This window comes from Musca domestica, unplaced genomic scaffold, assembly GCF_030504385.1.
Source record: "Musca domestica strain aabys unplaced genomic scaffold, Musca_domestica.polishedcontigs.V.1.1 31, whole genome shotgun sequence".
Taxonomy (NCBI): Eukaryota; Metazoa; Arthropoda; class Insecta; order Diptera; family Muscidae; genus Musca; species Musca domestica.
In genome coordinates, this window is record NW_026712309.1 from 7845055 (window position 1) to 7860094 (window position 15040).

At 36.7% G+C, this 15040-nt stretch overlaps 1 protein-coding gene across 11 annotated transcripts in view; it reads left to right on the plus strand.

Moving 5' to 3' along the window:
- The window catches only part of LOC101890834 (dnaJ homolog subfamily B member 6), a 68252-nt gene that overhangs the window by 26116 nt on the left and 27096 nt on the right, over positions 1-15040 (plus strand). For 10 of the 11 annotated variants that reach the window (XM_005183555.4, XM_020036768.2, XM_011294254.3 and 7 more), the window contains one exon: positions 8172-8226. The exons of the other annotated variant lie outside the window; for it this stretch is intronic. The gene's annotated coding sequence lies outside the window, so the exon portion shown is untranslated. The remainder of the gene's footprint in view (positions 1-8171; positions 8227-15040) is intronic. 11 annotated transcript variants of the gene reach the window in all.

The following is a 15040-nucleotide window of genomic DNA, read 5'->3' on the forward strand; positions in this document are numbered from 1 at the left end:
TTGCCTATTTTTTGAATTCTAGCTCAACTCCTCCGCATAATGTGCTATTGGTACCTTTTAAGTAATTGTATTTAATGGCCTTTAGTACTTATATCATAAAACTCCGACTTATCTCATATATAAAAGGGTAGGACCACATTTTCGTACATTTTCTTATTAGGTACTTTTTACCACAAAATTCCATAACACAGTTCATCACACCTTAACGTCAGATTGTACATTTTGGTATATATTTGAAATAGAATTATATAGAATTTTATCCCCAAAAGTACTTTTTGGTGCGAATGTCCCAAAGCGCCGTCCTATCGACCACCCACCTACTCGCCAACAGCCCTACATTCCAATTTTCAAGATTCTAGCCTTAGTCGTTTCTTCGTGGTGTGAAGCATATATGCCCTGAGAACCACCCGAATAAAGATTCATGCATTACATGGGAACAATGAACCGTAAAGTGTTGTTGCCTCATCAGGAAAATACAATTAGAACTCTCAATCGAATCGAATTTAAATAAGCTAGTTGGAGAAACACTTTCATCATGAACCAATTACTCGGGGGTTTCATTACACATCATTTTAAGGACAAGTAGCAGAAGTGTATTAATAAATCTATTATGATTGAAAATTAACGCCTTCAGACGTTTTTTATTTGTTTTTATCGTTCCGCTAGCATGACTTTGACAGAGATTGGGGTCTACGTGATGTTGACATTTTCTCAAGCTTAACTAGTGTCAAGTTTAGACGTGTATTCACCATTGTCGGTTGCATTGGATGGCACTCAGCTCATTTCTCATTGCGATACGCTCATAAGATTTCTCCTGACTCTAACCCGTGGACAGTCTATTCGACGAATCAAGCCACCAATGCATTGCAAGTGCAACCGCTGATCTCCACTATCATTTTACCTGTCACAATGTCATAAAACATGTAGAAGCAGAATGGGGGAGGGGAAGCCAGTGGATTTTAATCTTCGTCTTTAATTTCTCTTACTTTGTATTTGGTTATTTGTGATGTTGAGCGAATGTTTAATGGCCAAATGGAAAATGCATTTCAGCCATCAGATTGTCCCACAGTTTCATTGGCAACAAAAGTAACAACTTTGGGAGGAAATTGCCAATAAATTGTTCCATAAAAGGCGTTACTCTAATAGGATTTTGTAGCAGCAACGGCCGCTTGTATGAAAAGAAAAACTCAACATTCCAGATCATCGCAAACAATGGCTTTTTATGAGCAACAAATTGTCAATCATGGCCTGCGATCAATCTCTGTATTGGGGTCGTCAATGTGTGTGTGTGTGTAATATGTTGCTTACGAGTCACAAATTGTGGGGTGTTAAAATGGAGACCATACCAAACATAAAGTATTATCCACAGTCCGGAAAACGGCCATTGCTAATTTTAAAATATACTTTTAATTGGAATAGAATTGCTGCACGAGACGTTACCACTTCATGCCTTGGCATTGCCACTGGAAAAGTTTTGATTGTCGATGGAAAACATATGAGAGGGTTTTTTTTTCTTTCGTTTTTTGAATACTTCCCCTTATGGGCTGCCTTAATTGAAATAACAATTGATGGGTTCAATTGAGACAATAACAAAATGTATTTTCTTAGCATGTGCTAGTGCTAGGGTTGCCAGAATTTAATTTCTAGTGAGACTTCAACGAAGGCTAGAGGGACAGTTTTATTGAATAACCAACGAAGTGTCGACTTGGTGATGAACCCCTTTTTGTCTGAGTCATGACTGCAAAGTTGTATTCTAGTTTAGCCGATACCTATTATAAAGTGTCTAGGCAAACACTGTAGAAAAAAGTAAAGCGAAAACCGAAACGATGGCTTTTTTACAACAAAAAAAAAAAAAACTTTCCCCAGAATGCCAAAACTGGAAATCCTATAATTTTGGGAGATGATCGTAAAATGTTTTTTTGATGGAATATACAAATTTTCGATTTTGCAATTGCTCTACATGTCACATTTATTGGCCAATTGATGAGGAATTTGGGGGCATTGTGTAAGGTTTTAATACAGGGCTGTATCCAATTTGGATATTGGTCAGATAATATTAAGCTGATAAAATGGACCATAGCGGACTGTGTGGAGAATTCAAACATTTCCTATTCAATCTGTGAAATTACAAACACAGAAAAAGGACACTTCTGACCTTTACATAAAGGCTAATTACGTTGATACAGGAATCTAAATTTTCAATTATTGTTTAAAGAACCCATTTGCCCGAGAGATAAAATATTTACTGCTAAATATTGGTTTCAGAAACATGCGGATTGTCAATTTTGCCAAGATCTTGGGAAATCTTTAATCTTAGTCAAAAGGTTTTAGATCTGGTGTCGGCTATCCCATGATCGGTCCCTTTCGACTATAGCCTTTGATTACAAGATTTTTGTTACTGCTTTTCCCTTCTTCAGATTTATTGAAATGTAAACTGTTCTGATCAACATCTTAATGGCTAATTTTATGGCGACATTTATTTTAACACTGTGCTACACATACTTTCTTCCTACAACTGTCTTTTTCCACCATGATTTGCTTTGACGGCATCTCTTATTGTATCTTTCAGCGATTCGAAATTCAACTTAATGTCTCTGTATTGTTGCCACTGCCGTTGGAGGCACTTCTTTCCATTGGCTGCAATGGTGTTTTATTAAATCCAAAAAAGAAGGAAAACCAGAAGCGACTACTGTCTGCCATTGCTTTGTTCAAACACTGCTGTCTGCTCCTAAATAACATTGACAGTGATGTGAAGTTGTTTGAAAGCTTTGTTCCACCAGATGTCTACTTATTTATTTCTGCGGCACAATTGATAATAAAGCTTATCTAGATTACTCTGGGATTCATCGTTCACTTACTCAGTGCTTCTTCTGATCTCCACTTTCTCAGTCCTCATCTTGTCAGCGAGATTGAGTCTGGTTGGGGATGGCGAGGAAAAGCCTCGCCGATGTTGTGTGGAAAATTTATGAACGAGCAGCCGTACGACTAGACAGTGTATTACCGCTGTTATCGTTGGCGATGGCACAGTCAACATCTTCACCTTAAGGCTTAAGGCTCAAAGACAGACAACAAATTACTAATCGCCGGGACTGGTTATGATTTTTTGGTGCTTTGCTCTGCAAATGAATAACTAAACGAGCCATAAACATGATTAGACATTATGCTTCCAGCTTGTAGATCATCTTCCATTTTATTGTACGGAAAGCAATGCCGGTCTTGGAGTGCTTTGGGGCTACAGTGTCAAAAACAATTGGCAATGATTTTAATAAAATTTTATTTTTTTCTCTCCTTTCTGGGGTTTTATGGCTACACAGTGGAAGCGTGTATTTCTAAAGTTAAGCAACTTGGGACAAGCTTAAGAATTCCATTAAGATGATCTGTCCGGTGTGTCTCAATCTTTTACAACTAACTACTCCCAACATCAAGGAACAGAATATCAGATGCATTAATCAATGCTTCACATATGTATTTGCGCGTTTTTGATATGAGCATCTACTATGTGGCCTTTCTTCCAGTGGTCTTTGACCCGTGTGAACACTTCTGTCGTGATGTTCCACATCGCACCAACTCCGAACCGAAACTTCGCAATATCGCCTTTAAACAGGCTCTGTATTAGTAAAACTCGAAATAAGCAGTCCCAACTGTTCTCAAAGACTGCGTCATTGGACAACGGATATCACGAAACTACACAGGACTTCACATAGGTGAGGTTATCTTAAAAAAAAAAGATATAGCATTTTGAACAAATACTTACAATTTTAAAAACAAAAAAAAATATATACAGGGTGAGATAAAAAACTGCAACAAAGTCACATAATTTTGAAATTTGTTTTTAATTTTATTGAATGAAAGCAAAAAATGTCCTATAGCATCAAATTTTAGAATAAGTTTAGATTTGTTCGAATTGGTCACATTTGGCACGAATTATGATGGCCTTCAAACGACCAATGTTGCTCTGTGGTATTTGCTGAGTCCTGTTGGAATGTCCAAGGTCTGCGACCAAAATGTTTGCGTGCCCAAGGCTTTAATAAGCCCTCCAGAATATTTTCTAGATAATATTCAGCAGTTATTTGATGCCACGGTCGATTAATACGAGCGTAGAGCCACCAGCGGCTGTTATGGCGGCCCACACCATCACCATGGCCGGCGCTTAAGTTCTGGTGGCCAACCGAAGGTGCACATTTTCAGTAGACCTCTTTGGCAAGTAAATACGATCATTTTGTTTTTTTACAAACTGCTGGACAACGAATGTTTTCTCATCGGAGAAAACCAAATTCGGCGGTTCACCACTTTCAGCCAAGCGAAGCAACTCTTTAGCCTATTTTATGTTGCGGTGCAAGTTCTTGCACTTTTTGGAATTTCAATGGCTTTACCCCGAGCTCATTTTTCAATATCTGCCGAACGGAATATTGCGATATGTTCAGCTCACGAGCCATTTTTCGACGCGGGTTTCGATCAAGTCGATTCTATACTTTTTGAACCATTTCTGCTGATGTTGCTGTTTTCTTTTTCTTCTTCCGTCCACTTCCTTGACGTCGGGCTACGCTACAGTATCACGGTAACGAGCGATGGTACGAGACACAAAAGATTTATTCACATTTAAATGCCGGAGTGCTCTAACGATAGCCACTTGTGGTTTTCGACCCAAATATAAAGAAATCACACTATCACGCTTGAATTCCCTCACGAATAACTTTTTTCTGGAAAATTCTCACCAAAATGCTTTTGTACGCTTGTAAAGAATATCATGAGCTGTCACTGGAATAATTTTAACATCTGTCGGCCGAGTGGCTTAGAAATGACAGCAGTCTGAGGTTGGTTACAGTTTTTTCATCTCACCCTGTAATTCTCTCTTGAGTCTTTTATAGTACTGGTAAAATAAATATGCCTCAATACCTGCGAGGATATCCCCGTACCTTTAAAAAGCATTACAACTCGGTCATGCTTCCATAAACGCGAGTACAAACTTATATCGGACTCGATATATGTCACACCACCAATACCCAATACCATTCTTCTTTTTGTGATCCGATAGGTACTGTCTGAAACTTTTAGTCGATCTAAGTTTAGTCAATTATGAAGCTAGCTAAGAAAATGTCAGAATCTCTGAAACAATTCTATTTAGTATTTCGCTGGTCTAATTTTCATCCTTGGCATACTTTTAGTCAATTCCATCAATATTTATAAACAGTAACACAAATAATTCACAGTGTCATGATCGAGCTATTGATTGGGGTGGGTGGAATTGTCACGAGAGGTAGAAAGTGATGCAAATTGCAATTGGTTGCCAGATGATGATAAAGGAGATGGAGAAGCCGGCAACAAAGTGTTAATCCTTTTGTTGTTAACATTGGCGTTGCAAATTTTTTCACCACCTCTGTGTCGGGCGACTGCCAGTGTGGAAATACCCCTGAGCGACATTAGGCAAGAGTCTCATACCAGCTTAATTTTATTTTACCAGACTGCATGTCTTCGTGTACGGCGAAGATATACTGATGATCGTCGTTACAACGCTGCTGTTAATTTTTCTTTCGCGAATTTTACAGCCATAGACATAGATGATGCGGAGGCTGTATATTACTGCCGACACAAACGGAGCTGTTGGTGGCGATGATGAAGTAGTGAAATGTGGCTGGTATTGATTTTAGTTATGTCTGAGCGAACATGAACTTGTTTCAAAGTGCTGTTGTTGTAGTTGCCATCAATGGCTAATAAACTGCCCTTGTATGAGCCTGGGGTAGGTGTCTGTGTGAGCAAATTGATGGCGGGGGGTGGAGGGTCAAGTTTATTAATAAACGTGCACGAATCATATTGAAATCGCAGCTTGCTCAGACTGATCTGACTTCAACGCTGTATAATTCTTGTAGTGGATTCATATTTGAATAAGATCCAAACAAAAAGTCGTGGGTAAAAGCTGTTTGAAACATTCGCACCATATGCGAAATGACTGTGACTCATTCAATCCCCATATGAACTCGTTCCCGTTCTCCCAAAGACAATACACTTTCTTCTACGCAAGTTGATTGGTTTTCCCAGCAGCATCGGAGAGTTTTAATGTGTTTTGCTTTGGGCATATGTGTCTATAATTCCAACGGCTGCCAATTGACGTATCTCCAACGCATTGGCTGGCTGGTTATAAGTGTTGTAACTTCTTTTAGTTGTGGACAATTGTTGTTCTTTTTGATTTCTAATAGCATCATCTTTCTATTCCACGATCAGCATTTCCATGGAGGGGCGAGTGCACGACGGGCGAACCAATCATCAAATTGACAAGATTTGCTGGCGAAGACACCCACACATGCTACCCTGCTGACGAGATGATGATACAGTGTATCATGTTTTTTTTTTTTGTTCTGCGTTTTATGTGTGTTTCTTTATTAATTCACTGCGATCAGTTTGTATTGAAAAATAAAAAAAATAAAATTTCTTTAAGGAAACTTGAATTTTTGCTTACGTGTGTGTGCGTGCGTGCGGTTGACCATATGTGAGTATTTGTTTATTAGAGGGTCTTAAACTTATACAAAGAAAATTAATATTTAATTGAGAGCTAAGTTATTTTCCATTGATTCATTCTAAACACTTTCGAGCGCAGATGGAGTTTCTAACAAAGCTTCTCATGCCAGTTTTCTTATCTCAAACACATATCAGTACGACAACTTTGGGTCCTTGTTGGTATTCGATTGAGTTAGGTTTGATTTTATCACAAATATTTGGGATAGTTAATAGAATATATAGATGGATGTGGCGCCTCACTACGTAAAGGTTCCTAAAAAATACTGCATACCTACGAATAGGAGACAATACTAGTTCTGTTGCAGTTTATAATGTTTGACTTATTCAACCAACAACCAATGACATTGAACCAAAAAATGTAAGTCACTAATCAGTAAATTGTCTGGAAGATACAGTAACTTTCTGATTATGCAGTAGGTCTCTATACCCATACAAAATGAAATTGCTAATAATTTGTTCAGAGTTTAGTGAATATATCAGCCCAAATAATATGGAATTTTGCATATATGACCAAATTAAGCCTGGAAATAAGTATGCCTGATTTGATCGAAATCTGTTCAGGTATAGCTATTGCTCCCATATATATTGTTCATCCCTTTTGACATTTTTGTCCTCCGCAGCCATAATAGGCACTCTGTAACAACGATATTTAGGGAAATATATCAAATACAGCACAGACATAAATTTCCCAAATTTTATTGAAATCGGTTCAGATTTTGATATAGCTCCCATATATATTTTTATTGCTTTTATTGTGCACCAAACATGTAATATTGGCCCAAATGTGATTGACATTTACCACCAAATTGAGCATAGAAATATGTATGTCAAATTTGGTGAAAAGCCGTTCAGATATAACTAAAGCTCTCATATATATTGTTCATCCGATTTGTTATATTTGTATTCGTTTTATGAAGCTCTACTAATTATGCCCGACTTTTAGACCTTCTTTACTGGTTTATTTGGTACCAAATGTATAATATCTTCCCTTTAACAAAATACATATAGTTCAATGGCAGAAGTGAGTTAGTCTGTCAATTTGGTAAAAATAGGTTCAGATATAGCTACAACACTTGAGTCTACTTAAAGCCGTACAAGCTCTCGATATATATGATAAGAGGTTAAGACGTCATACATAGCCTGGAAATACCCCATTAGCATTTAGTTGGAATCCGTATCATCTGATTTCATTTGATAGAACTGTTGGAGAATTCTTTAACTCATTCATCGAGTTATCGACAAAAATCGTTAAAAAATAAAATGCTTATAAGTTCGTTTATTAACTAATTTATTCGGCCTACCAATTTCAACCGTCCTGTTAACTTTAATTTAGACTATTCATTCATAATCTTGCGATTTGAGTTCACTGATAGTTGTCGGTAACTTAAAAATAATTTAGAGCATTCTACTACTAATGTGATTGGTCTGACGCCAGAATTTATAGTCAATGGCGGCTTACTCATAACCCAGTCCATACTTTAGATTGTCGAACTAGAAATAATTTTAAATTGTAACGCTGCCGAATCGTAGTGAATAATGATTAAATAAGTTTATCCGGCTACTCTTTGCCAAATTGAAATAATTAAGCTAACACCCAATGTGATTTTAAAATGAATTTGGTAGATTTTAAATAAATAAATTATTCTTCTCTTTTGCAGATTACCAGTCGTATTCCATAAATAATGACAAGTTGTTTTCGTGTGGTTTGAGAAGGTAAGAACCGACCAGAATTACAATACGTTGTCAGATGAAAGTGAAAAAGTTTTCACCGAGTATTCATCGAAAGTTTAAAGCAACAACAAACGTAGATATCGGGCGCACATACTTCCTTCTCACCTCGGCTGCCGGTGCAGGCAGCCATATCCGCGTTAAGTTGATTGTCAAATTCTTGAAATATTTCCACATTTCATTGATGGCCATGGAAGAGAGCGGTTGCAATTATTCCCGTTTTTTGTTTCTGTTGCAAATGCTTTGGCCTCTTCCAAGGCGTTCTTTTTTATCTGACGCCAGCACAAACAATCAACAGACACATGGTTTTTCACACATGGTCGGGTGGTAAGGTGTTGATATGGTGGCGATGGTGATGCTAACGGCAAGTGTTCTCCATTCAACAATTACTTGTTTATACGAAAGCAAAGAGTGTGCTCAGCGTTCACATCAACACGAGTTGGCCGAGTGCTTGAGGGCATGCCTGCCTGTTTAAGAGGCGACAATGTCACGGGGCCCCTAACTTTCAGACACATTTCCCAAAAATTATTTTTGAAATTTTCCTTCTTTCCCTCCGCATGACGAAGAGTATTTTCATTCGGCTCTGTGCGAATTTGTTTATTTTTAACACAATTTGTGTATATTTGTTCTAAAATTAGAATTAGAATTATGTTTTTGCTTTCTCGCCCAAGTATTTGTTGTTGTTATTGGTGTCGGAGGTTCTGTTGATTGTATATGGCTGGTGGTCATTTGGCTGTGGCCATTTGTTTTTTTTTTTTTTTTTTTTTTTTTTTTTTTTATTTGAGAATATTATTTCTCCTTAATATATGTATGTTCATATGTATAAACATATGTATGTTCAACCTGACTGCATATGAGAGCATTTCTTAATTTGAGGAAGCCTTACAAAAAAGATATTTTGGCCGCTAAAGCATTAAAAAAACGAAAAAGATGTGCTCATTCATTCATGTTGACATTTAATTGATTTATTATTTATACATTATATTTTTTATGTAACATAAAAAACTTCCTGAATGTAGCAGCACTCAGTCGAATCTAAAAATTGTTTAACATTCGGTGATCAAATTGTATTTAGTACTTAGATAGGTATATAGAAAACGTGGGAATATTTCATTTGTAGCCTCTACTTATGCCCATTCAATTCTCTGAGCCTTCGTAAGAAAGCTCCAATGGAAAAAAGGGAGACTGGCAAATGTATTATCAATTATTTTTAGTTGCACCACATAAATAAAAACTTCTTATATTCGCGGGAAGTAGAAAGCGTCATATAGACATATTAGCGCCCGATGTGACAGGCCAAAAGATTGTGTGATATTACCGCCTTTAGGAGAAAATCGCTAAAAATCATTGTCATAATAGTTTCGCCTTTTAGTGGGGCTCCATTTCAACTGTATCAATGCCAATATGATGTGTTTTGAGAGTTATAATAAAATTCAAGATATTTGTTTGGATATGTTGCGTTTTCAAGGGCTCAATATCATTCTGTTTTGATATGAGGCTATGTCAATAATAAGCTATACATATAATTAATGTTTGGGCTATTACATATTATGCACAGTATGTGGATAGAGTATACATAAGCCTTACGCATCTTAAAAAAAGTTTAGCAAGAGACCAAACTTAGAATTTTTAAGCTGCTTATAACGAGTTAGTGTTGGTGAAACAAAGCCTTTAGAACTTTACATTTTTGAACTCATTCCAAACGTTTCAGATCTCTAAAGCTCACAAGTTAGAGAAAGTTCTAAGACACATATTGGGCATAAATTTAAAAGGGGGATTGAGCCTTCAATACCTCCCGCTATGGGAAAACTATATTATGGTGAGATCAGTAGTCTTAAAATACCCAAAATTTAAGATGAGGCTCTCTGGCAGTAAGGGTTGAAAATGTGATACGGACTTTAAAAAACATACGAGAAGTTACATCCTGAAGCAATATACCTGTGTCAAATTTAGTGGAAATCGATTCAGTAAGTCTAATATTCCATCCGATTTCAAATTTTAACGGCTCTAAAACCGTTAAACGCCTTTAATTACAGATAGTTCTGTTACATGTACAGGGTGTTGGTGATAGTCGACTTGTACGTGTGTCCACAAACTCTTCGTATTTCCTTAAAATTTTGTTTTTTTTTATATTCCGGAGATTAGAAACACCTACATTTGGCTTTGTAGTAGTCGAACATACTCACTCTGCACCGCCGTTACTCAATAGTTGGTATGATGAATGCTTTCTGGAGTCAAATTGTGTATGTCAATCCGCCTGACCATGTATTTTTGTGAACAAAATGCAGGTCTCATTTATTATCCGATTGAAATGAAAACAATATTTGTTGGCCCAAGGGCGAACCCTATGGAAATTGGTGAAAATCGGTTCAAATTAAGATATATATCCCATATATCTCTTCAACCGATTTCGGGTCAATTGTTAACCAAATGGCCAATATCAGTCAGAAAATCGGTTCAGATATAGCTATAGCTCCCATACATATTTTTCATCCGATTTGGTGTTAAAGACCCTCACATGCGTAATATGCACTCCACAAGAACTTATGGTGCTCAAAAAACACCTCTGTCAAATTTAATAGAAATCGGATCAGATTAGGATTTAGCTCCCAGACATGTGTTTTTCCGATTTCAGGGTTTTTGTGCACCAAATGGCTAATATCAGTGCAAGTGGACTGAATTTTGGCCCTTCCGACGGAATTCAGCCTAAAAGCAACTGCTTTAAATTTTGGTGAAAATCGGTTCAGATATAGCTAAAGCTCCCATATATATGCCAAAGTTTATAGATATCGGCTCAGATTTTTATATAGCTTCGATTTTTGAAGTACTAGGAGTACAGAAGGTAGGTACCTGTTTGTTATTGCTAGTAATACTGAAAGTGCCACAAACTCCTACAATTTTTTGCTATATTCTGTTATATAAATGGTGTACAAAAACATGGACTTCTGTCGACAATTTGCTACCATAAGAGATGATACCCATCACAAACTTCAAATATCAAATAGACATATGTAGACAATTATATCGACTGATTACAAATGAAAAAAAAAAAAAAAAACAAAAATTACCATACCCTCAATACGATGTACTGCGAAGAGTATGAACATAGCGTTTCACATACAAAAATATTCAACGAAATCAATTCTCTGTTCCGAAAAGTTCATTGTCAAATTGTATGTTTAGATTACGTACTGAAATGAATTTCTTTTATAAAAATCAGTTCCGAGTGTCCTTAACATTTTGAGGCAAAGAAACATTGCGATTTTCAAGTTCCCAACACTTGTTGAAATATTATTCATGACTTGATGGTGGCACTGTTTTGGCCACTGAGTATTCCATTCATTTATGTCCGCATTTATGCCATGTGTTTGTGTTTGTGTTCCTAGGTTTGTTTTTATTTCTCGGCAATTCCGGTAAATTGTGAATCATTAAACATTAGAGCGCAATTTAATTAAGAAACTTTATCGTTGTGTGCCTGTGTTTGTCGCAATGAGCGCGAGAGTACGAATGTAGATATAAATAAATAAAATATATGGCATATGAACGATTAAATTGTTTAATATCTACAAATCAACAAAATGATTTAGATGTTTATTATTAATAAATTGTTGAATTTATTTAAGGAATACATCTACTTGTATTCATATAAATTTGAATGTTCTTCTATTTCTAGAAAGGAAGCCAAAGTATATAAGTATATGATATATACGTATAACTGTGTGCCGTCAGTTCTCCATCTATTCCAATCAAAATTCATGACTCAATCTTGATTAAGAAGAATTAAGTACACAGTTATAGTTATTGTATTGACAGCTTGGTCATATTAAAACACTTGTTTATAGTCTTTCGGTTATTTTTTCAAGATCGTTATAAAAATTTCGATTTTAAATTATCAGGTTGTTTAAAAACAATAATTCAGACAATAAAATAGTTAACAGTCGCAGCTATTTCGAACGAATATTTCACTTACTAAAATTCTGTAGATAGTCCGAAAACGATTTAGAAGTTAGGGCTGCGATTGTTCCCTGATATAACTCCGAAAGCAAAGCAAAGGTTTGTGTGGGGTGAGTTGCTGCGATTGGGATTGCTGTTCAGGCGACTGCGGCAGAGTTCCGTACTAAAGGCCTGCACAAGACGAATTGTAAGAATTATGCTTTTTTCGACACACTGACTTTGTCAACTCAATCATGTGCTATGTATTTGATAGGCAATGACAACCAACAACATCCCCCATTTTGATTCATGTGTGCCATTATCTAAAGTTCGATCGTGGCATGGCAGACTCGAATATTTGCATGGTGTTCTCCATAAATGCAGGGTGTCGACGATGACATCGAACCGTGTCATCGTCAAATTGTGTGTCATTTGTGTACGTGTGCTTAAATTGAGAGTGTGTGTGTGTGTGTGTTACTTTCGACGGTGAGGATGTGTTTTTGTGTGTGCTGTAATTTTGAAGTAACAAACACGGCGTACATATAAAAGTGAGTACGAAATCAATAATTAAACCAGTAAGGAAAGCTCAAAAGTCGGGCGGGGCCGACTATATGATACCCTACACCACTATGCATATTTAGTAGAGCTCTCGTAAAAAGGTTTATACAGTGCATTTCAGAGCTCTATGAGATATTTGATACAAAATCAAAATCTATCTAATTCTATCTAATTCCATAGCTATCTCTGAACCGAGGTTCTCCAAATTTTACGTATTAGCTTCTAGACTGAATTCGGTCTTATGTACGAAAATTCAGGTGATTTGGGCTGATATTGACCATTTAGTGTACATTTAACCCTAAATCGGATGAAGATATATATGGGAGCTATATTCAAATCTGAACCGATTTCGATAAAATTTAAAACAGCTATTCCTGTGCTCCATCTAATTCCTGGTACCAAATATCACGGTTGTGGAGTGAATATTACGAATGTATGGGACTAAAACACTAAATCGGATGAAACATATATATGGTTGCTATATCTATATCTGAACCGATTTTCACTAAATTTGATATACTTGCTTCTAGGCTGAATTTGGTCCGATGTACTAAAATTCAGTCCATTTGGACTTATATCGGCCATTTGGTGCTCAATTAACCCGAAATCGGATGAAGATATATATGGGAGCTATATCCAAATCTGAACCGATTTCGATAAAATTACAAACAGCTATTTCTGGGCTGTATCTTATATCTGGTACCAAATATCATTCTTGTGGAGTGCATATTACGAATGTGAGAGGCTTAAACACCAAATCGGATAAAACATATATATGGGAGCTATAGCTGTTCCTGAACCGATTTTCTCCAAATTTGTTGTATTTGCTTTAAGGCTAATCTCGGTCACATGTGCCAAAATTCGGGCCATTTGGGCTGATATTGGCCATTTGGTGGTCAATTAACCCGAAATCGGATGAAGATATATATGGGAGCTATATCCAAATCTGAACCGATTTCGATAAAATTACAAACAGCTATTTCTGGGCTGTATCTTATATCTGGTACCAAATATCATTCTTGTGGAGTGCATATTACGAATGTGAGAGGCTTAAACACCAAATCGGATAAAACATATATATGGGAGCTATAGCTGTTCCTGAACCGATTTTCTCCAAATTTGTTGTATTTGCTTTAAGGCTAATCTCGGTCACATGTGCCAAAATTCGGGCCATTTGGGCTGATATTGGCCATTTGGTGGTCAATTAACCCGAAATCGGATGAAGATATATATGGGAGCTATATCCAAATCTGAACCGATTTCGATAAAATTACAAACAGCTATTTCTGTGCTGTATCTTATATCTGGTACCAAATATCATTCTTGTGGAGTGCATATTACGAATGTGAGAGGCTTAAACACCAAATCGGATAAAACATATATATGGGAGCTATAGCTGTTCCTGAACCGATTTTCTCCAAATTTGTTGTATTTGCTTTAAGGCTAATCTCGGTCACATGTGCCAAAATTCGGGCCATTTGGGCTGATATTGGCCATTTGGTGGTCAATTAACCCGAAATCGGATGAAGATATATATGGGAGCTATATCCAAATCTGAACCGATTTCGATAAAATTACAAACAGCTATTTCTGGGCTGTATCTTATATCTGGTACCAAATATCATTCTTGTGGAGTGCATATTACGAATGTGAGAGGCTTAAACACCAAATCGGATAAAACATATATATGGGAGCTATAGCTGTTCCTGAACCGATTTTCTCCAAATTTGTTGTATTTGCTTTAAGGCTAATCTCGGTCACATGTGCCAAAATTCGGGCCATTTGGGCTGATATTGGCCATTTGGTGGTCAATTAACCCGAAATCGGATGAAGATATATATGGAGCTATATCCAAATCTGAACCGATTTCGATAAAATTTAAAACAGCTATTTCTGTGCTCCATGTAATACCTGGTACCAAATATCACGGTTGTGGAGTGCATAGTAGGAATGTTAGGGACTTAAAGATCAAATCGGATGAAAAATGTATATGGGAGCTATAGCTATATCTCAACCGATTTTCTCCAAATTTGATATACTTGCTTCTAGGCCGAACTCGGTTGGGTGTGCCAAAATTCAGGTCATTTGGACTGATAGCGGACATTTGGTGCACATTTAACCCGAAATCGGATGAAGATATATATGGGAGCTATATCTAAATTTGATCCGATTCTCACCAATTTCAATAGGGTTCGTCCTTGGGCCAAAAAAATATTGTTTGAAAAATTTCATCTCAATCGGATAATAAATGCGACCTGCATTTTGTTCACAAGAATACATGGACAGACGGACGGACGGACGGACGGAC